This window comes from Felis catus, chromosome C1, assembly GCF_018350175.1.
Source record: "Felis catus isolate Fca126 chromosome C1, F.catus_Fca126_mat1.0, whole genome shotgun sequence".
Taxonomy (NCBI): domain Eukaryota; kingdom Metazoa; phylum Chordata; class Mammalia; order Carnivora; family Felidae; genus Felis; species Felis catus.
Window position 1 is genome coordinate 78,366,415 of NC_058375.1, and position 22,498 is coordinate 78,388,912.

General features: G+C 39.0%; 1 long non-coding RNA gene and 1 pseudogene across 2 annotated transcripts in view; both read right to left on the bottom strand.

The window, feature by feature from the left end:
• Window positions 1–13,606: 13,606 nt before the first annotated feature.
• On the bottom strand, window positions 13,607–13,736 carry LOC111562202 (annotated as a pseudogene).
• A 141-nt stretch (window positions 13,737–13,877) lies between these two features.
• LOC109502463 overlaps window positions 13,878–22,498 on the bottom strand; it is a 33,626-nt gene continuing 25,005 nt past the window's right edge. The window contains exons 4-5 of one of the 2 annotated variants that reach the window (XR_006584552.1): window positions 19,636–19,735; window positions 13,878–14,440 (exon numbers count right to left, since the gene is read on the bottom strand). This is a non-coding gene — a long non-coding RNA (uncharacterized LOC109502463). Of the gene's footprint in view, window positions 19,736–22,498 lie in introns of both variants that reach the window. The other variant, XR_002161064.3, reaches the window with a different exon arrangement.

Consider the following 22,498-nt stretch of genomic DNA (forward strand, 5'->3'; position numbering starts at 1 on the left):
CTGGGATACAGCAAAAGTGGTTCTAAGAGGGAAGTTTACAGCAATACAGGCTTACCTCAAGAAGCAAGAAAAATCTCAAACAACCTAACCTTAACACACCTAAAGGAACTAGAAAAGAAGAACAAACAGAACCCCAAACCAGTAGAAGGAAGGAATTGATAAAGATTAGAGGAGAAATAAATGAAATAGAAACTTAAAAAACAACAGAACAGATTATTAAAATCAGGAGTTGGTTCTTTGAAAAGAACAACAAAATTTATAAACTTTTAGCCAAGCTCATCAAAATAAACAAAAGAGAGGACCAAAACAAAGTCACTAATGAAAGAGGAGAAATAACAATGAACACCTCAGAAATACAAACAATTGTAAATTCTATTACAATATAATTCTATTATGAAAACCTATATGCCAACAAAGTAGACAACTTAGAAGAAATGTATAAATTCCTAGAAATATATAACCTACCAAAACTAAAGCAGGAATAAATAGAAAATTTGAACAGATCTATTGTCAGCAATGAAACTGAATCATTGATCACAAAATTCCCAACAAATACAAATCCAGGAGCAGACAGCCTCACAGGCAAATTCTATCAAACATTTAAGGAAGAGTTAATACCTGTTCCTTTCAAACTATTTCAGAAAATACAAGAGGGAAGAAAACTTCCAAATTTATCCTATGAGGACAGTTATCACCTAATACCAAAAACAAATCAAGATGCCACAAGAGAACTACAGGCCAGTATCTCTCATGAATATGCATGCAAAAATCCTCAACAAATTTTAGCAAACCCAATCCAACAGTACATTGAAAAAAAAAATCATACACCATGATCAAGATAGATGAAAGAGTGGTTCAATATTTGCAAAACAATCAATGTAATACATCAATAAGAAAAAGGATAAAAACCATATGATCATTTCAACAGATGCAGGAAAAGCATTTAACAAACTACAATTCATTCATGATGAAAACCCTCTGCAAAGTAGGTCTAGAGGGAACATACCTCAACAATGACGGTCATATATGAAAAACCCATGGCCAACATCACACTCAAAGGTAAAACTGAGTTTTTCCCTAAGAGCAGGAATAAGACAAGGATGTCCACTCTCACCACTTTTATTCAACATAGTACTGTAAGTCCTAGCCACAGCAATTAGACAACATAAAGAAACCAAAGGCACCCAGGTTGGTAAGGAAGAAAGAAAAGTTTCACTATTTGCAAGTGTCATGATGGTATATATAGAAAATCCTGGACTCCACCAAGAAACTACTAATGTATGAATTCAATAAAGTCACAAGATGCAAAATCAATGTACAGAAATCTGTTGCATTCACATACACTAATAATGAAGTAGCAGAAAGAGAAATTAAAAAAACAATCCCATTTACAATTTCCCCATAATAATAAAAAAATATCTAGGAATAAACTTTACCAAAAAGGTGAAAGACCTGTACTCTGAAAACTATAAAATATGGATGAAAGAAATTGAAGATGACACAAAGAAATGGAAAGACACGCCATGCTCATGGGATGGAAGAACAAGTATTGGTAAAATGTCTATACTACCCAAAGCAATCTACACATTTTATGCAATCCCCATCAAAATACCTATAGCGTTTTTCAAAGAACTAGAACAAACAATCCTGAAATACGTTACGAACCACAAATGACTTTGAATAGCCAAAGTGTTCTTGAAAAAGAAAAAAAACTGAAGGTTTCACAATTCCAGATTTTGTTATATTGCAAAGCGGTAGTAATTAAAGCAGTATAATACTGGCATAAAAACTGACACATGATCAATGGAATAGAAGAGAAAACACAACTATATAGTTAATTAATCTTCAACAACAGAGGAATGAATATGCAATGGGAAAAAGACAATCTCTTAAGGGGTATTGGGACAAAGCATATTGGGTATTTTTCACAGTCACATGCAAAAGAAAGTAACTGGACCACTTTCTTACACCACACCCAAAAATAAAGTGGATTAAAGACCTAAATTTGAGACCTGAAACCATAAAAATCCTAGATGAAAGCACAGACAGTAATCTCTCTGGCAGTGCTCATAGCTACATTTTTCTAGATATGTCTCCTGAGGCAAGGGAAATAAAAACAAAAATAAACAATTAGGATTACATAAATCTAAAAAGTTTCTGCACAGCAAAGGAAATAGTTAAGAAAACTAAATGACAACCTACTGAGCCAGAGAAGATATCTGCAGATGGCATTTCTCATAAAGGGTTAGTATCCAAAATACATAAAGAACTGATGCAACTCAATACCCACAAAACAATACAATGAAAAAATGATAAGACATGAACAGACATTTCTCTCAAGACATCCAGATGGCCAAGAAACACACGAAAAGACACTCAACAGCACTCATCATCAGCTAAGTGCAAATCAAAACCACAAGGAGGTATCACCTCATATCTGTCAGAATGGCTAACATCAAAAACACAGGAAACAACAAGTGTTGGCAAGGATGTGGAGAAAAAGGAACCCTCTTGCACTGCTGGTGGGAATGCAAACTGGTGCAGCCACTGTGGAAAACGGTATGGACGTTCCTCAAAATATTAAAATTATAATCCAGTACTTGCACTACTGGGTATTTACCCACAGAATACAAAAACACTCATTCAAAGGGATATATACACCCCTATATTTATTGCAGCATTATTTGCAATAGCCAAACTATGGAAGCAGCCCGTGTGTCCATCAATAGATGAATAGATAAAGAAGATGTGGTATATGTATGCAATGGTATATATTATTCAGCCATTAAAAAAAGAATGAAATCTTGCCATTTGCCATGACATGGATAGGGCTAGAGCATATAATGCTAAGTGAAGTAAGTCAAAGAAAGACAAATACCCTATGATCTCAATCCTCTGTGGAAGAAACAAAAGAAGCAAAGAAGGAAGAAAAAAAAAAGGAGAGGCAAACCAACAGATTCTTAACTATAGAGAAGAAACTGATAGTAACAAGAGGGGAGATGGGTGAGCAGATGGGTGAAATAGGAGATGAGGATTAAAGAGTACACTTATCATGGTGAAATAAAAGATCCATGGAACAGAATTGAGAGTCTAGGAATAAACCCTCATATTTATGGTCAATTAATTTGCAATGGAGAAAGGATGGTCTTTTCAACAAACAGTGCTGGGTTGTCTGATATCAGATGCAAAAAAAGATGAATTTAAACCCTTACCTACCACTATATGTAAAAATAAATTGAAAATGGATCAGAGACCTAAATATCAGAGCTGGTAGTATAAAACTTTTAGAGCAAACAGGAGAAAACATACATGACATTAGTTTACAATGAGAGGTGTTAAATACAATGTCAAACATACAATCCATACAGAAAACTTTAAATTAGACTTTATCAAATGTAAGATGAAGGAAAACTTCCAAACTCCTTCTATGAGGCCAGCATTACCCTGATAACAAAACCAAAGACACTACAAAAAAACAAACTACAAGCCAGTGTCAATGATGAAATACATGTAAAAACCCTCAACAAAATATTAGCAAACCAAATTCAACAATACATTTAAAAAGTCATTCACCACAACCAAGTAGGATTTATGCCAGGGATAAGAAGGTGGTTCAATATTTGCAAATAAACCTTACACATCACATTAATAAGAAAAAGGATAAAAACCATAGAATCATTCCAATAGATGCAAGAAAAACATTTGACAAAGTACAGCATCCATTCATGAGAAAGATTCTCAACAAACTAGGTTTAGAGGGAACATATCTCAACATAACAGAAGCCATATGTGAAAAACCCACAGCTAACATCATACTTAATGGTGAAAAACAGCTTTTCCTCTGAGGTCAGGTCAAGACAAGGATGTCTACTCTCACCACTGTTATTCAACATAATACTGGAAGTCCTAGCTGAAGCAATCCAACAACATAAATAAATAAAAGACATCCAAATCGGCACAGAAGAGGTCAAATTTTCACTCTTGCAGATGACATAATACTATATCTAGAAAATCCCAAAGACTCCACCCCCCCCCAAAAAAAACTATTAGAACTCATAAACCAATTCAGTAAAGCTGGAGGGTACAAAACTTATAGAAATCTCTACACTAATAATGAAGTAGAAGAAAGAGAAATTAAGGTAATAATCCCATTTAAATGGCACCAAAAAGAATAAAATAACGGTAGGTCTTTCACCTCCTCCTTGGTTAACAAGGTGAAAGACCTGTACTTTGAAAATTATAAAACATTGATGACATAAATTGAAGGCCACACAAATGGAGAGATATTCCATGCTCATGGTTTGTTAGAATCTGTACTGTTTAAATGTCCATACTACCCAAAGCAATCTACAGATTCAATGAAATCCCTATGAAAATACCAACATTTTTCACAGAACTATAACAAATAATTTTAAAATTTGTATTGAACCACAAAGACCATAAATAGCCAATGCAACATTGATAAAGAAGAACAAAGCTGGAGGTATCCTAATTCTAGATTCAAGATATACTGCAAAGCTATAGTAATCAAAAGAGTGTATCAGTACTGGCACAAAAACAGACAAATAGATCAATGGAACAAAATAGCCCAGAAATAAACCTATGCTTATACAGCCAATTAATCTACAACAAAGGAGGCAAAAATATACAATGGAGAAAAGACAGTCTTTTCGATAATGGTGCTGAGACAACTGGACAGCTACATGCAACAAAGTGAAACTAGACCCATACTCACTCATACACAAATTAGACTCAAAATGGTTTAAAGACCTAAATGTGAGCCCTGAAAACTCCTAGAAGAAATCATAAAGAACCATAAAGAAACCATAAAACTCCTAGAAGAAAATACAGGCAGTAATCTCTCTGACATCACCTTTAGCATCTTTTTCTAGCAGTGTCTCCTCAGGCAAAAGAAAAAAAGCAAAAATAAACTACTGGGACTACACCAAAATGAAAAGGCAACCTACTGAAGGGAAGAAGATATTTGCAAATGATATATCCAATAAGGGGTTAATACCCAAAATATATGAAGATCTTGTCCAACTCAGCCCCAAAAACTCAAAACAAAACAAAACAAATTCCAATTAAAAATGGCCAAGAGGGATGCTTGGGTGGCTCAGATTAAGCATTTGACTTCGGCTCAGGTCATGATCTCACAGTTTTTGAGTTTGAGCCCCATGTCGGGCTCTGTGCTGACAGCTCAGAGCCTGGAGCCTGATTCAGATTCTGTGTGTGTGTGTGTGTGTGTGTGTGTGTGTGTGTGTGTGTGTCTCTACCCATCCCTTCTCTCTCTCTCTCTCTCTCTCTCTCTCAAAACTAAAGGTTAAAAAAAAATAATAAAATAAAATGTTTAAAAAAATTTTTTAATGTTATTTTTGACAGAGTGACAGAGCATGAGTGGGGGAGGGGCAGAGAGAGAGGGAGACACAGAATCCAAGGCAGGCTCCAGGCTCCAAGCTGTCAGCCCAGAGCCCGACGTGGGGGTCAAACACATGGACCATAAGATCATGACCTGAGCTGAAGCTGGACACTCAACAAACTGAGCCACCCAGGCACCCCATAAAATAAGGTATTTTTTAAAAATGGGCAGAAGAGGGGTGCCTGGGTGGCTCAGTCCTTTAAGCACCCAACTCTTGGCTTTGGCTGAGGTCATGATCTTGCAGTTCATGGCTTCAAGCCCCACATTAGGCTCTACACTGATGGCACAGAGCCTGCTTGGGATTCTCTCTTTCCCTTGCTCTCTGCTACTGTCCACTTGTGCTCACGCTCTCTCTGTCTCTCTCAGTAAATAAACATTTTTTTAAATGGGCAGAAGAAAAGCATACCAAAAAATCATAATCCAGTTAAAGATGGGCAGAAGACATGAACAGACTTTTCTCCAAAGAAGACATCCAGATAGCCAACAGACACATGAAAAGAGGCTCAACATCACTCATCATCAGGGAAATGCAAATCAAAACCATAGTGAGATATTACCTCACACCTGTCAGAATGGCTAAAGTCAGAAACACAAGAAACATCAAGTGTTGGCAAAGATGTGGAGAAAAAGGAACCTTCTTGCAGTGTTGGTGGGAATGTAAACTCATACAGCCACTATGGAAACCAGTATAGACGTTTCTCAAAAAATTAAAAATAGAACTACCATATGATCCAGTAATTGCACTACTGCATATTTACCCAAAGAATATGAAAACACTAATTCAAAAAGATATGTATACCACCATGTTTACTGCAACATTATTTACAATAGCCAAGTTATGGAAGTAACACAAGTGCCCACTGATGGATGAATGGGTAAAAAAAACAGGTGTGTGTGTGTGTGTGTGTGTGTGTGTGTGTGTATATATATATATATATATATATATATATATATATATATACACACACATATATATACACACACATATATATGCATATGTGTGTATATATATATATATATACACACATACACACACAATGAAATATTAATCAGCCATAAAAAATGAAATCTTGCAATTTGCAACAACATGAATGGATCTAGAGCACATAATGCTATGTGAAATACATCAGAGAAAGACAAATACTGTATGATTTCACTAATACGTGGAATTTAAGAAACAAATGAACAAAAAAACAAAAAACATACTCTTAACTATAGAGAGCAAACAGAGGGTTACCAGAGGGGAGGTGGGTGGTAGATGGGTGAAATAGGTGAAGGGTATTGAGTACGCTTACAATGAGCACTGAGTAATGTATAAAATTGTTGAATCACTATATTGTACACCTGAAACTAATACAAGACTATATGTTAATTATACTAGAATTAAATTTTTTAAAGAAATGGACAGAGGACCTGAATAGACACTTTTTCAAAGATGACAGATGGCCAACAGACACTTGAAAAGATGCTCAATGGTACCAATCATCAAGGAAAAGCAAATCAAAACCATAATGAGGTATTACCTCAAACCAGTACAGTTGACTAGAATCAAAAAGAGAAGAGTAACAAGTGTTGACAAGGATGTGGAGAGGAAAGCCCTTGTGCTCTCTTAGGAATGTAAATTGGTACAGCCACTGTGGAAAACAGTATGGTGCTTCCTCAAAAAATTAAAAATATAAATACCATATGATCCAGTAAACCCACTGCTGGGTATTTAGCCAAAGAAAACAAAAATACTTAAAAACTGAGAATAAACTGAGGGTTGATGGGAGGTGGGAGGGAGGGGAAAGTGGGTGATGGGCATTGAGGAGGGCACCTGTTGGGATGAGCACTGGGTGTTGTATGGAAACCAATTTGACAATAAGTTTCATATTTAACAAAAACAAAAAAAAAAACCCAAAAATATAATTCAAAAAGATATATGCACTCTTATGTTTATTGCAGTATTATTTACAATAGCCAAGATATGGAAGCAACCTAGTGTTCATCAAAAGATGGATAAAGAAGATGTGGTATATATAGACAATGGATTACTACTCAGCAATAAATAGAATGAAATCTTGCCATTTGTGACAACATGGATGGACGCAGAGGGTATTATTCTAAGTAAATAAAGTCAGAGAAAGACAAATACCAAACGATTTCACTTATATGTGGAATCTAAAAAACAAAACAAATAAAAAAGAATTTTAAATATTGTGATCAAACTGGTGGTTGCCAGAGGGAAGTCGGGTGGGAGGATGGGTGAAATAGATAAAAGGGGCTAAGAGGTACAAATTTTCAGTTATAAAATAAATAAGTCATGGAGATAAAAAATAACAACATATGGAATATAGTCAGTAGTAATATTGTGGTAATACTGTATGGTGACAGATGGTGACTACACTTATGATGAACACTGACTAATGTATAAAATTATTGAATTAATACATTGTGCAACAGAAACTATTAACATTGTATGTTAGCTATACTTCAATGAAAAAAAAAAAAAAAAAAGACCAGAAACAACAAATGTTGTCCAGGATGGGAGAAAAGAGAACCCTCAAGAACTGTCAGTGGGAATGTAAATTGGTGAAGCCACTGTGGAAAACAGTATGGAAGTTCCTCAAGAAATTAAAGTAGAGGAGAAGCGGCAAGATGGCGGCTTAGGAGGACGCTGGGCTCACCGCGCGTCCTGCTGATCACTTAGATTCCACCTACACCTGCCTAAATAACCCAGAAAACCGCCAGAGGATTAGCAGAACGGAGTCGCTGGAGCCAAACGCAGACGAGAGGCCCACGGAAGAGGGGCCCCTCCTGAAGAGGATCACCTAAGGAGAAGTGATCTAAGCCTGCCCCTCCTGCCCCTGTGCACCTTGCCTACCCACCCCAGCTAATACGCCAGATCCCCAGCATCACAAGCCTGGCAGTGTGCAAGTAGCCCAGACGGGCCACCCCACCCCACAGTGAATCCCGCCCCTAGGAGAGGGGAAGAGAAGGCACACACCAGTCTGACTGTGGCCCCAGCGGTGGGCTGGGGGCAGACATCAGGTCTGACTGCGGCCCTGCCCACCAACTCCAGTTATACACCACAGCACAGGGGAAGTGCCCTGCAGGTCCTCACCACGCCAGGGACTATCCAAAATGACCAAGTGGAAGAATTCCCCTCAGAAGAATCTCCAGGAAATAACAACAGCTAATGAGCTGATCAAAAAGGATTTAAATAATATAACAGAAAGTGAATTTAGAATAATAGTCATAAAATTAATCGCTGGGCTTGAAAACAGTATACAGGACAGCAGAGAATCTCTTGCTACAGAGATCAAGGGACTAAGGAACAGTCACGAGGAGCTGAAAAACGCTTTAAACGAAATGCATAACAAAATGGAAACCACCACAGCTCGGCTTGAAGAGGCAGAGGAGAGAATAGGTGAACTAGAAGATAAAGTTATGGAAAAAGAGGAAGCTGAGAAAAAGAGAGATAAAAAAATCCAGGAGTATGAGGGGAAAATTAGAGAACTAAGTGATACACTAAAAAGAAACAATATACGCATAATTGGTATCCCAGAGGAGGAAGAGAGAGGGAAAGGTGCTGAAGGGGTACTTGAAGAAATAATAGCTGAGAACTTCCCTGAACTGGGGAAGGACAAAGGCATTGAAATCCAAGAGGCACAGAGAACTCCCTTCAGACGTAACTGGAATCGATCTTCTGCACGACATATCATAGTGAAACTGGCAAAATACAAGGATAAAGAGAAAATTCTGAAAGCAGCAAGGGGTAAACGTGCCCTCACATATAAAGGGAGACCTATAAGACTCGTGACTGATCTCTCTTTTGAAACTTGGCAGGCCAGAAAGAATTGGCACGAGATTTTCAGGGTGCTAGACAGAAAAAATATGCAGCCGAGAATCCTTTATCCAGCAAGTCTGTCATTTAGAATAGAAGGAGAGATAAAGGTCTTCCCAAACAAACAAAAACTGAAGGAATTTGTCACCACTAAACCAGCCCTACAAGAGATCCTAAGGGGGACCCTGTGAGACAAAGTCCCAGAGACATCACTACAAGCATAAAACATTCAGACATCACAATGACTCTAAACCCATATCTTTCTATAATAACACTGAATGTAAATGGATTAAATGCGCCAACCAAAAGACATAGGGTATCAGAATGGATAAAAAAACAAGACCCATCTATTTGCTGTCTACAAGAGACTCATTTTAGACCTGAGGACACCTTTAGATTGAGAGTGAGGGGATGGAGAACTATTTATCATGCGACTGGAAGCCAAAAGAAAGCTGGAGTAGCCATACTTATATCAGACAAACTAGACTTTAAATTAAAGGCTGTAACAAGAGATGAAGAAGGACATTATATAATAGTTACAGGGTCTATCCATCAGGAAGAGCTAACAATTATAAATGTCTATGCGCCAAATACCGGAGCCCCCAAATATATAAAACAATTACTCATAAACATAAGCAACCTTATTGATAAGGATGTGGTAACTGCAGGGGACTTTAACACCCCACTTACAGAAATGGACAGATCATCTAGACACACGGTCAATAAAGAAACAAGGGCCCTGAATGAGACATTGGATCAGATGGACTTGACAGATATATTTAGAACTCTGCATCCCAAAGCAACAGAATATACTTTCTTCTCGAGTGCACATGGAACATTCTCCAAGATAGATCATATACTGGGTCACAAAACAGCCCTTCATAAGTTTACAAGAATTGAAATCATACCATGCATACTTTCAGACCACAATGCTATGAAGCTTGAAATCAACCACAGAAAAAAGTCTGGAAAACCTCCAAAGGCATGGAGGTTAAAGAACACCCTACTAACGAATGAGTGGGTCAACCAGGCAATTAGAGAAGAAATTACAAAATATATGGAAACAAACAAAAATGAAAATACAACAATCCAAACGCTTTGGGATGCAGCGAAGGCAGTCCTGAGAGGAAAATACATTGCAATCCAGGCCTATCTCAAGAAACAAGAAAAATCCCAAATACAAAATCTAACAGCACACCTAAAGGAACTAGAAGCAGAACAGCAAAGGCAGCCTAAACCCAGCAGAAGAAGAGAAATAATAAAGATCAGAGCGGAAATAAACAATATAGAATCTAAAAAAACTGTAGAGCAGATCAACGAAACCAAGAGTTGGTTTTTTGAAAAAATAAACAAAATTGACAAACCTCTAGCCAGTCTTCTCAAAAAGAAAAGGGAGATGACCCAAATAGATAAAATCATGAATGAAAATGGAAGTATTACAACCAATCCCTCAGAGATACAAACAATTATCAGGGAATACTATGAAAAATTATATGCCAACAAATTGGACAACCTGGAAGAAATGGACAAATTCCTGAACACCCACACTCCTCCAAAACTCAATCAGGAGGAAATAGAAAGCTTGAACAGACCGATAACCAGCGAAGAAATTGAATCGGTTATCAAAAATCTCCCAACAAATAAGAGTTCAGGACCAGATGGCCTCCCAGGGGAGTTCTACCAGACGTTTAAAGCAGAGATAATACCTATCCTTCTCAAGCTATTCCAAGAAATAGAAAGGGAAGGAAAACTTCCAGACTCATTCTATGAAGCCAGTATTACTTTAATTCCTAAACCAGACAGAGACCCAGTCAAAAAAGAGAACTACAGGCCAATATCCCTGATGAATATGGATGCAAAAATTCTCAATAAGATACTAGCAAATCGAATTCAACGGCATATAAAAAGAATGATTCACCATGATCAAGTGGGATTCATTCCTGGGATGCAGGGCTGGTTTAACATTCGCAAACCAATCAACGTGATACATCACATTAACAAAAAAAAAAGAGAAGAACCATATGATCCTGTCAATCGATGCAGAAAAGGCCTTTGACAAAATCCAGCACCCTTTCTTAATAAAAACCCTTGAGAAAGTCGGGATAGAAGGAACATACTTAAAGATCATAAAAGCCATTTATGAAAAGCCCACAGCTAACATCATCCTCAACGGGGAAAAACTGAGAGCTTTTTCCCTGAGATCAGGAACACGACAAGGTTGCCCACTCTCACCGCTGCTGTTTAACATAGTGCTGGAAGTTCTAGCATCAGCAATCAGACAACAAAAGGAAATCAAAGGCATCAAAATTGGCAAAGATGAAGTCAAGCTTTCGCTTTTTGCAGATGACATGATATTATACATGGAAAATCCGATAGACTCCACCAAAAGTCTACTAGAACTGATACAGGAATTCAGCAAAGTTGCAGGATACAAAATCAATGTACAGAAATCAGTTGCATTCTTATACACTAACAATGAAGCAACAGAAAGACAAATAAAGAAACTGATCCCATTCACAATTGCACCAAGAAGCATAAAATACCTAGGAATAAATCTAACCAAAGATGTAAAGGATCTGTATGCTGAAAACTATAGAAAGCTTATGAAGGAAATTGAAGAAGATTTAAAGAAATGGAAAGACATTCCCTGCTCATGGATTGGAAAAATAAATATTGTCAAAATGTCAATACTACCCAAAGCTATCTACACATTCAATGCAATCCCAATCAAAATTGCACCAGCATTCTTCTCGAAACTAGAACAAGCAATCCTAAAATTCATATGGAACCACAAAAGGCCCCGAATAGCCAAAGGAATTTTGAAGAAGAAGACCAAAGCAGGAGGCATCACAATCCCAGACTTTAGCCTCTACTACAAAGCTGTCATCATCAAGACAGCATGGTATTGGCACAAAAACAGACACATAGACCAATGGAATAGAATAGAAACCCCAGAACTAGACCCACAAACGTATGGCCAACTCATCTTTGACAAAGCAGGAAAGAACATCCAATGGAAAAAAGACAGCCTCCTTAACAAATGGTGCTGGGAGAACTGGACAGCAACATGCAGAAGGTTCAAACTAGACCACTTTCTCACACCATTCACAAAAATAAACTCAAAATGGATAAAGGACCTAAATGTGAGACAGGAAACCATCAAAACCTTAGAGGAGAAAGCAGGAAAAGACCTCTCTGACCTCAGCCGTAGCAATCTCTTACTCGACACATCCCCAAAGGCAAGGGAATTAAAAGCAAAAGTGAATTACTGGGACCTTATGAAGATAAAAAGCTTCTGCACAGCAAAGGAAACAATCAACAAAACTAAAAGGCAACCAACGGAATGGGAAAAGATATTCGCAAATGACATATCGGACAAAGGGCTAGTATCCAAAATCTATAAAGAGCTCACCAAACTCCACACCCGAAAAACAAATAACCCAGTGAAGAAATGGGCAGAAAACATGAATAGACACTTCTCTAAAGAAGACATCCGGATGGCCAACAGGCACATGAAAAGATGTTCAGCGTCGCTCCTTATCAGGGAAATACAAATCAAAACCACACTCAGGTATCACCTCACGCCAGTCAGAGTGGCCAAAATGAACAAATCAGGAGACTATAGATGCTGGAGAGGATGTGGAGAAACGGGAACCCTCTTGCACTGTTGGTGGGAATGCAAATTGGTGCAGCCGCTCTGGAAAGCAGTGTGGAGGTTCCTCAGAAAATTAAAAATAGACCTACCCTATGACCCAGCAATAGCACTGCTAGGAATTTATCCAAGGGATACAGGAGTACTGATGCATAGGGCCACTTGTACCCCAATGTTCATAGCAGCACTCTCCACAATAGCCAAATTATGGAAAGAGCCTAAATGTCCACCAACTGATGAATGGATAAAGAAATTGTGGTTTATATACACAATGGAATATTACGTGGCAATGAGAAAAAATGAAATATGGCCTTTTGTAGCAACATGGATGGAACTGGAGAGTGTGATGCTAAGTGAAATAAGCCATACAGAGAAAGACAGATACCATATGGTTTCACTCTTATGTGGACCCTGAGAAACTTAACAGGAACCCATGGGGGAGGGGAAGGAAAAAAAAAAAACAGGTTAGAGTGGGAGAGAGCCAAAGCATAAGAGACTGTTAAAAACTGAGAACAAACTGAGGGTTGATGGGGGGTGGGAGGGAGGAGAGGGTGGGTGATGGGTATTGAGGAGGGCACCTTTTGGGATGAGCACTGGGTGTTGTATGGAAACCAATTTGTCAATAAATTTCATATAAAAAAATTTAAAAAAATTAAAAAAAAAAAAAAATTAAAGTAGAAGTACCATATGACCCAGTAAATTCCACTTCTGGAATTTATCCAAAGGAAACAAAAACATTAATTCTAAAAGATACATGCACCCCTATGTTCACTACAGCACTATTAAACTGATAAAAACAGATACTACACTTGATCTTAGCCAAAAGGCCGAGAAGCGATTCACTGCAGCACTATTTACTGTAGCCAAGATATGGGAACCACCAGAGTGTCCATTGACAAATGAATGGATAAAGAAAATGTGGGGAGGGGCGGGTGGGTGATGGGTATTGAGGAGGGCACCTTTTGGGATGAGCACTGGGTGTTGTATGGAAACCAATTTGACAATAAATTGCATATATTGAAAAAAAAATGTGGCATATATAGTCAATGGAATATTACTCAGCCATAAAAAGGAAGGAAATCTTGGTACTTGCAACAATATGGACGGGCCTTTAGGGCATTATACTAAGTGAAATAAGTCAGATGGAAGAATACAAATATCATATGATCTTACTTGTATGTGTAATCTACAAATAAAAATTTTAAAATATTTAAAAACCAAGCTCAAAGATACAGAGAACAGATTGGTGGTTTCAAGAATGGTGGGGCATGGGGAGGGTTGGTGGTGAAATGAGTCAAAGGAGACAAAAGGCACCAACTTCTAGTTATAAAGTAATTAAGTCCTGGGAATATAATGTACAGCATGGGGACTATAGTTAATAATACTGTATTGCCCATTTGAAGTTTGCTGAGAGTAGATCTTAAAAGTGCTCATCACAAGAAAAAAAAACGTAAATCTGGGCCAGGTGTGGTGACAGATGTCAACTAGACTTACTGTGGTGATCACTTCACAACATACACAAATATCAAATGATGTGGTACACCTGAAATTCATAAAGTGGTACAGGTCAATTATACCTCAAAAAATTTTAAACAAAATTGTTAACAATCACAGATAAAGAAGGGCCCCTCCATCTGTCCTACTAATGACCAGGGTATAGAGGGGAAGAAGCTGCTGTATCCCACTGCCCCCACTCTGGGCCCAGAGACACCTCTTTAGTTTTCTCTCACACCCTGCAGGGGTAGGGCCCTCAAGTAAGGACACAGTAGCTCACTACTCACTCATTAGGAAGCAAAATGGATTAATGCCCAAATGGACCACAACCACCTCTGTCACCCGGTCACCACACAGCTCTGGGGCTATTGCATGTGCCTCTCACACACTCCTGCCAGATTGAAGTTAGTTCAGGAGGACCAGAGCAGATTTCAGTTCAGCTCAAAGAACTGTGCTACATCTTTGTTTCTAAATGTCATTTTCCAATAAAAGGATACAAGCCTCCTTGGGAAATTGGCTGGTTCTAAGGCTGGGGTAGGAAAAATACAAGACAAGCCTGGAGCATCTTGTAGTACTGGAAAGCAAACAAGTGCTTCCTACTGAAGAAAGGCATGCATGGCCCTCCACAGCAGGCTGGTCTGCAGCTCCCACTGCTCAGGCCACTGAGTGGGTAGGAAAAACCCTGGGTGATTTTAAGCTGTTCGTCCACAGGCTTTTAAACAGAAAATGGAAATAAGGTCAGAAAATAATTATCAGTTTTAAAATAAATCAATGAATAATACTGTTTGTAGATAGTACTCCTTATAGGATGTGGAGTTAGTCCACCCTTTGAGAGTGGTTTAAACTTAGTGACCCGCTTCCACAGAATAGGGAAAGGAAACACAACACATTAACCAAGTGATGAAGTTCATATCCCCAGTGCTATCATGTGCCCCCTGATATGTGTGATGAGAAAGGACTTCACTTCTACGGTATTCTTCCCCAAAACCATAACCTGGGCCTAATTACACAAAAACAGACAAATCCAGTTTGGTCACATTTCTTCATGAAATTTGGATAGTACCTCTTATGGCACAAAGTCATGAAAACAAGGAAAGACTGACCCGGGGAGACATGTAAACTAAACACAGTATGGTATTCTAGTCTGGATCAGAACAGGAAGAGGACATTAATAGAAAAACTGGTCTGGACGTTAGTTAATAATAATAAACCAATACAGTTCCTTAGTTTTAATAAATGTATCATGGAAGTGCAAAATGTAAATAATGGGGGAAATTGGGTAAGGGGTATGCAGGAACTCTGTATTTCTCCACAGCTTTATATAAATCTGTAATTATTTCAAAATAAAAAGTTTATTTTATATATAAAAAAAAGTACTGGCTGGACATGAGAAGGGATGCAAAAACAAGGCAGTCATCGCCCTCAGAATCGTCAACCTTCCTATGGGAAGGAGACATGACAAGGGTAAATGCGTTGAAGAGGAACATCCATCCTGGTTTGCTTGGGATAGTCCCTACTTTATTATCTCAGCATCATTGATTACAAGCATCCCTTTTACTTCCAAAAGTATTCTGATTTGGACATTAGATTTTTTGGTCACACCACTTAAAAGTACAGGGTACGGTGAGGTGGTCAGAAATAAGTGGAACATCTGTGATGGCATGGAAGGATGGATGGGGGTAAGAAGTGGAAATAGGGGGATAGGAAGGCAAAGGTATGACCCAGGCAGGGGCAGCCTCAAGAGGAAAGGCCCAGAGGCAGGTAAGACCCACCATGTATTCTTTTTTAAGACACAGAAGTCTGAAGTTGGAGAAAACAGAAAAACAGCAAGCATGATTAAGAAGATGGGGTCAACCAGGGTCTGGACTAGAACTCTACTGGGACAGTAAAGTATTTTCAAGCAGATGGGAGGGAAAGGGACCTTGCCACCCTACAAATGAAAAACCTACAAAATCAATTTTCTTGAGAAAGATTCTTTCCCACCCCCTTTACATAGCTAGTCTTCCCAACTCTTCCTATACTTTCTCGAGGCCCTTGATATATATACTGAGCTCCAGCTCACCCAAGCTGACTCTCAACGGTATCGTGAGACCCCTCTGACACAGATATCACCATTTGCTCAGCTTGCGGTGTACACAGGACTGAGCAGCTGCTTCCCTGGCCTTGGGTGTCTGACCCAAACTGCGGTTCAGTCATATGCTCTGCTGACTCAGGAGGTACACGTCTCCTCTCCAGAACACCACTCCTTGATTTCCATGTGGCATTCTTCATTGTTGAAGTAAAGTGTTACCTTCAAAAAGCATAACCCCCAGGTCTTCTTGTGAACTCCTAATTTCAGAGAACAGGAAGAAATGTTTTACAAAAACCCTGTTGCTCTTTCAGGGAAGAGGACTTGCATTCTAAATAGCTTTACTATGAAAAATAAACTGTGATTCAGTTTCACTTTCTATTTAAATGCTTCAGGAACTAATTCGTATGCTATTATTTTCAGAGAATGATGACTTTATGTGTTTTTTAAATTTTGTCCTTTGAATCATTTCATTCCCATGAGATTCTCAAACACTTAAAAACCCCACCAAACTTAATGTACTTAGTGGAGTCTCTGTATGGCATTATTTGGCATCTTCTGCTTATAGGCATGATAAAATAAACTAGCTGGTCTTCCTACTCCTTAGCAAAGAGGAGTGATTCGCTGAAGATTTACCAAGACCAAGGTAAGTGATATTATTCTAAAATATGAAAATCTTTAATAACTGCGTATTTTATGCGCTGGTAGAAAAAAGAAGAGTAAGGATGTCTAGAAGCTCACCTCTACTGGGATGTGGGTAGAGTGGGGGAACAGGGGTGACTTTCCTCTGCAATGTGCCCAGGAGGCTTGAGTGAGGTTGGGCCTAGCTTCTGGGGCGTCTGCAGCCCAGGTCTTCCTCTCATGGCAGCTAAGAGGTGTGGGGCAGTGACTGCATCAGGATGCCCCATGTGGCTGGTGATAAAATTCTCTGATGAAATTTGTTCTTTCTCAATGAAGCTCTCTTTCTCTGGGAATTCCCAGATCCTTTTCCAATTTAAACTAGCAGAATAGGAACTTTCATAAATCTGGGCCATCTAGCTCTCTGCTCTCTAAATTTTCAAGCCTTTGCATGCCCTTCCCTCTGCAAAAATATTTTTGGTTTGGAAAACTGCCAATGAAGTAACTGAGAGGTGGAGTTGGACCAAACACCTTTAGATGAGAGCAGGGACACCTTTCCCTCTAAGGGAGCAGACCTCACCTCAGGGGCCTGTGGAGAGAAGCCCGCTCCAAGGTGCCAGTTTTCATTTGGCTTCCCAGCACCTCTGCAGTCATAACCAAAGCAAAGGAGAATATTGCATGACTTCAGAAGAAAGCCGGCCACCTTGCAACATCTTCAGGAAATTCTGCACTCCCCTAGGGCTTGCAAAACTCCCTATGTCTTGCAGACCAAAGGCAAGATCTCAGTCATCTAGCTCTAGTTTGCATAATTAAAAAAGTGGAAGCTGGTTATTTTCTGAGTGACCCTTGGCCCAACCAAGCTCTCAGGGCCTGTGACAGAAATAAGATAGCAATGAAATGAACTGTTTTAACAGTGAAAACTCATACTATTTACATGAGTAGGAAAAGCCAGGCCTGTGAATGTCCATCTCCTCTTACCTACAAGGTTCACACAGCCAAAACAGCGTCCACTGATGGTGCTATAACGTTATTCTTTTGAAGATGGCACATATACAACTTAATGTAATTTCATGCCATGATCTGTAAGGCTTTTCAGAGAAACAATTTACTAACATCTTCTATAATACCTTTTATCTTCCTTTTCGATGTGGAAAAGCATAGCCTGTGATCTGTTAATTCGGTCCCTTTCACATCTTAACGTCTTTCTGGTCCTTCTCCCCCTGTCCTATTAATATGTTATCCAACTTAGGGGGAAAAAATTAAAACACAGAAGTTTAGAGCTACATCTAGTATGGCCACACAGAGGAAGAGAAAGTCCACCTTCAAAGTAAACAGAGCAGCTCTACCTCTTCCATATCGGGCATGCAGACAGATTTCCTTTGTACAAAGAGTCTTGCTACTAGGGGGAAATGTTTGAAAATCACTCAGCAACTCTAAATCCCTCACCATAAAGAAGCACAAATCAAGACACAGGGAGGTTTTCCTGGCACAAGGTCACTTTTAGCAGAGCCACTGCTTGGAAACAAGGTTTCAAACTCCGAGTTTGTGACAACAAAAAAACCCCGACTACCTTAGGAGGGACAGAGGAAGCTCCACATGGGCCTCTTTCAATCAAAAGCCACCTGGGATGAGGGCCGCCACTCTGTCTGCGGGAACTAAACTGAGGTCCCTCAACCTCCACCCCCACTTCCGTTGCAGAACAAGGGTCACTGCCACAGGGGGAGCTGAACCTGTGGACAGGTTCTGGTTTGAGTCAGAGTACAATTTGGTTTTAAGGCCCAGAAATTTTTTATTTGGATCCTCCAGGCTTGGTTAGAGGTTGAAAGACCATGGGGCCACCTACAGCCCTTGGCTTTTCCAAGTTTGGGAAAACAACTCCATCACAATAAGAGTTTCTCGGAGACAGCTGCTAGGACAGGGAAGGAATATTTACTAAGTGGGACAGGAAGCGACTGCTGAAGACCTTTTTAACCCACTTCTGTAAGGTTCACTTCGATAAAACCAGCCAGTCAACATGCCTATCACAACTTTGTTCTGTTATTAAAGCCTTGAGTTTTTTGTACAAAGTGACACACACACACAAGAAAGCTAGCTTGCTCATGTTGGTCAAACTGAAGATATCTACAGAAGTAGGGTTCTGGGCCACTTTGGAGGTGGGAGTAATAAATGTAACATTAATATAAAGGTCTATCAAAGTTTCTGGATTCTTTTTTTTTTTTTTTTTTTTTTTTGAATACATGAAATTTACTGGCTGGATAAAGCCAGTCTTCATCTTGTTCAGCTCCAGGCCCTGGGAAGAGGGCTGGGCTGGTGGGGTAAGTACAGGATGGGCAGGCCTGACCCTGCAGCCTAAGTTATTTTAGCATCTAGGCAGCCTGGAGTTTAGGCACAATGGAGTTTTAAGAAACTATCCTCTGCCCCCACACACAACCAGCATTCCTGGGGAGCGTCCTAACATCTGCCCGGGGTTTCAAAACCATGCACATTCATTCATTCATTCAACCAAAATTTACTGAGCACTCAATTCAGGCCAGGTCTTTCCTTCCGGAACTACTCACTGAGTGCCTTCCATGGTGTTCTGTGCAGTTTCTCGAAGAGATATGGAGGACTGCATCCTGCTTACTCCCACTCCGCATAGGAGCTTATGGTTAGCCTGGGCTATAAAACAGCAGAATGGGAAAAGGCTGGGATTTGTGGCCAGACAGACCCAATTGAGATCCTAACATTGGGGCAATTGGCAATAACTAGTTGCTTGATCTTGAGCAGGTGGTTAAAGTTCTCTGAGTCTCAGCTTCTTTAGATGAAAACGGCAGATAATACAATTTATTTCTTATGAAGTTATTTGTTTAATGGGATATAAAGACATGTTAGGTAAATACATATGGACCACCAATATTAGGTAAAAACCTTTTTTAAGGTTCAGTACAATTTTTATTTTAATAATGCTTGTACATAATTACAACAGTAACACCTACAAAGCTCTCACTTTGAACCAGGCACTATTCCAGATATTTTACATAGATTAAACTAGTTCACCCTAACAATAACTTTCTGAGGTAAGCACAACAATTATGTAGTTTTCAACAAATGATGTAACTGAGGAACAGAGAGGTTGAGTGATTTGCCCAAGGTCACACAATCAGCAAGTGCCAGTACCTGGCTTCAAGTCATGTCCATATACATACAGTTCAGTGATTCAGAAATTTCTGGAAGACTTACTATGAGAAGCAGCCACTCTGCATTTCTTGCCCTGTTGTTCCCCCTCTTTCTATGTAACTAGTGCTTATAAAGATGAGGATTTAAGTCTCTTTCACCATTCCTGGAAACCACCACACACCACTCACACACCACACTTCTCCTCTTCCACCCTTTCAGTATCAATTTTTAGTTGGATTAATATTCAATGCTTATATCCCTATCACCTGTAACACTACTATAGGCAAGCTCTGCAGTGTTCCATCATTCTCCTTCCTCCTTACACAACTAGTAACTAAATACTTGTCTTATTACTTTGCTTAGTTTCTATGCACCTTCCACTAACCCATCTCCAAACTTTCCACTGTGTTAATCTCCTCTTCATCTATTCAAACACATCGTAAGTCCCTGGATCCCTTGAACACACCTTTCCCAGAGCCTTTCTGCTCCAATCTAGACTGGATGCTTCTAGTCCTGCTGTATAGCCATATCCCAGGAGCCCCTTTCATCATCCCTAGAATTCCTTTAACTTCTTTCTTGGGCCAGTTCCACCTGGGTTTTTTACCTTTTCATGAAGTTGAAATTCTCAATTTTTCTTTTTTTAAGGATAGCTTTTCTTTTTTTTTTTTTTAATGTTTATTTATTTTTGACAGAGAGAGAGCGAGAGACAGAGCATGAGCAGGGGAGGGACAGAGAGAGAGAGGGAGACACAGAATCAGACGCAGGCTCCAGGCTCTGAGCTGTCAGCACAGAGCCCGACGTGGGGCTCAAACTCACAGACTGTGAGATCATGACCTAAGCCGAAGTCGGATGCTCAACCAACTGAGCCACCCAGGTGCCCCTCTTTTTTTGTTTGTTTGTTTGTGGCTTTTGTATCCTATTTAAGAAATCCTTGCCTACTGTGAAGTGGTGATATTTTTCTACAATTTCTTCTAGAAGTTTTATAATTTTAACTTTTATGTTTAGGTCTGGGATCCATTTTTAGCTGCTTTTGTGTATGGTGTGAAGTAAGGGTTGAGGCTCTTTATCTCAATATAGATATCCACTTGATCCAGCATCATTTCTTTTAAAAACTCTCCTCCCAGGGCGCCTGGGTGGCGCAGTCAGTTGAGCGTCCGACTTCAGCCAGGTCGCGATCTCGCGGTCTGTGAGTTCGAGCCCCGCGTCAGGCTCTGGGCTGATGGCTCGGAGCCTGGAGCCTGTTTCTGATTCTGTGTCTCCCTCTCTCTCTGCCCCTCCCCCGTTCATGCTCTGTCTCTCTCTGTCCCAAAAATAAATAAATAAATAAATAAAATAAAAACTCTCCTCCCTATCGAAATACATTGGTCTTTTTTTAAAAACTCAATAGACTATTTATGTGTGGGCCTATATCTAAACTCTCTATCATCTTCTATTAACCATTATATCTATCCCTATACTAGTACCAGAATGTCTTGATAATTGCAACTTTATAGGGAGTCTTCAGATTAAGTAGCGTAAGACTTCCAACTTTGTTCCATTCAAAATTGTTCTGGCCATTCTAGGTTCTTTGTGTTACCCTGTAAATTTTAGAATCAGCTTGATTGTGATTGCACTGAATCTACAGGTCAATTTGGAAAAACTGACATCTTAACAACATTAAATCTTCTTGTCCACAAACATGGTATATCTCTCCATTCATGTAGGTCTACTCTAATGCAGTAATGTTTGGTAGTTTTTAGTGTACAAATCTCAAACAAATCTTGTAAAATGTGTCTTTGAATATGTCATGTGTTTTTGTTTGTTTTTTAAAAAATAGACTTCAGTTTTTAGAGCAGTTTTAGGTTCACAACAAAATCCAAGTACAGAGAGTTTCTATGTAACCCCTATTTCCCCTCACATACAATCTCCCCAAGCTAGGGTGTTTCATATGCTATTGTAAATGGTATTTTTATTTTTACTTTTGAAACAGTTTAAGTATTTTTTTAAAGTTTATTTAAGTAATCTCTACACCCAACATTGGACTTAAACTCATGACCCCAAAATCAAGAGTTGCATGCTCTTCTGACTGAGCCAGCCAAGACCCCTATAAGTGATTTTAAAAATTCCATTTCAAAATTATTCATTGCTAGTATACAAGGGAAAAATTAAACATTAACTTGTATCCTGTGAACTTATCAATGTACTTATTAGTTCCAGTAGTTTTTCTGTAGAATCCTTAGGATTTTCTACATACCCCAATCATGTCATCTGCAAATAAATACTATT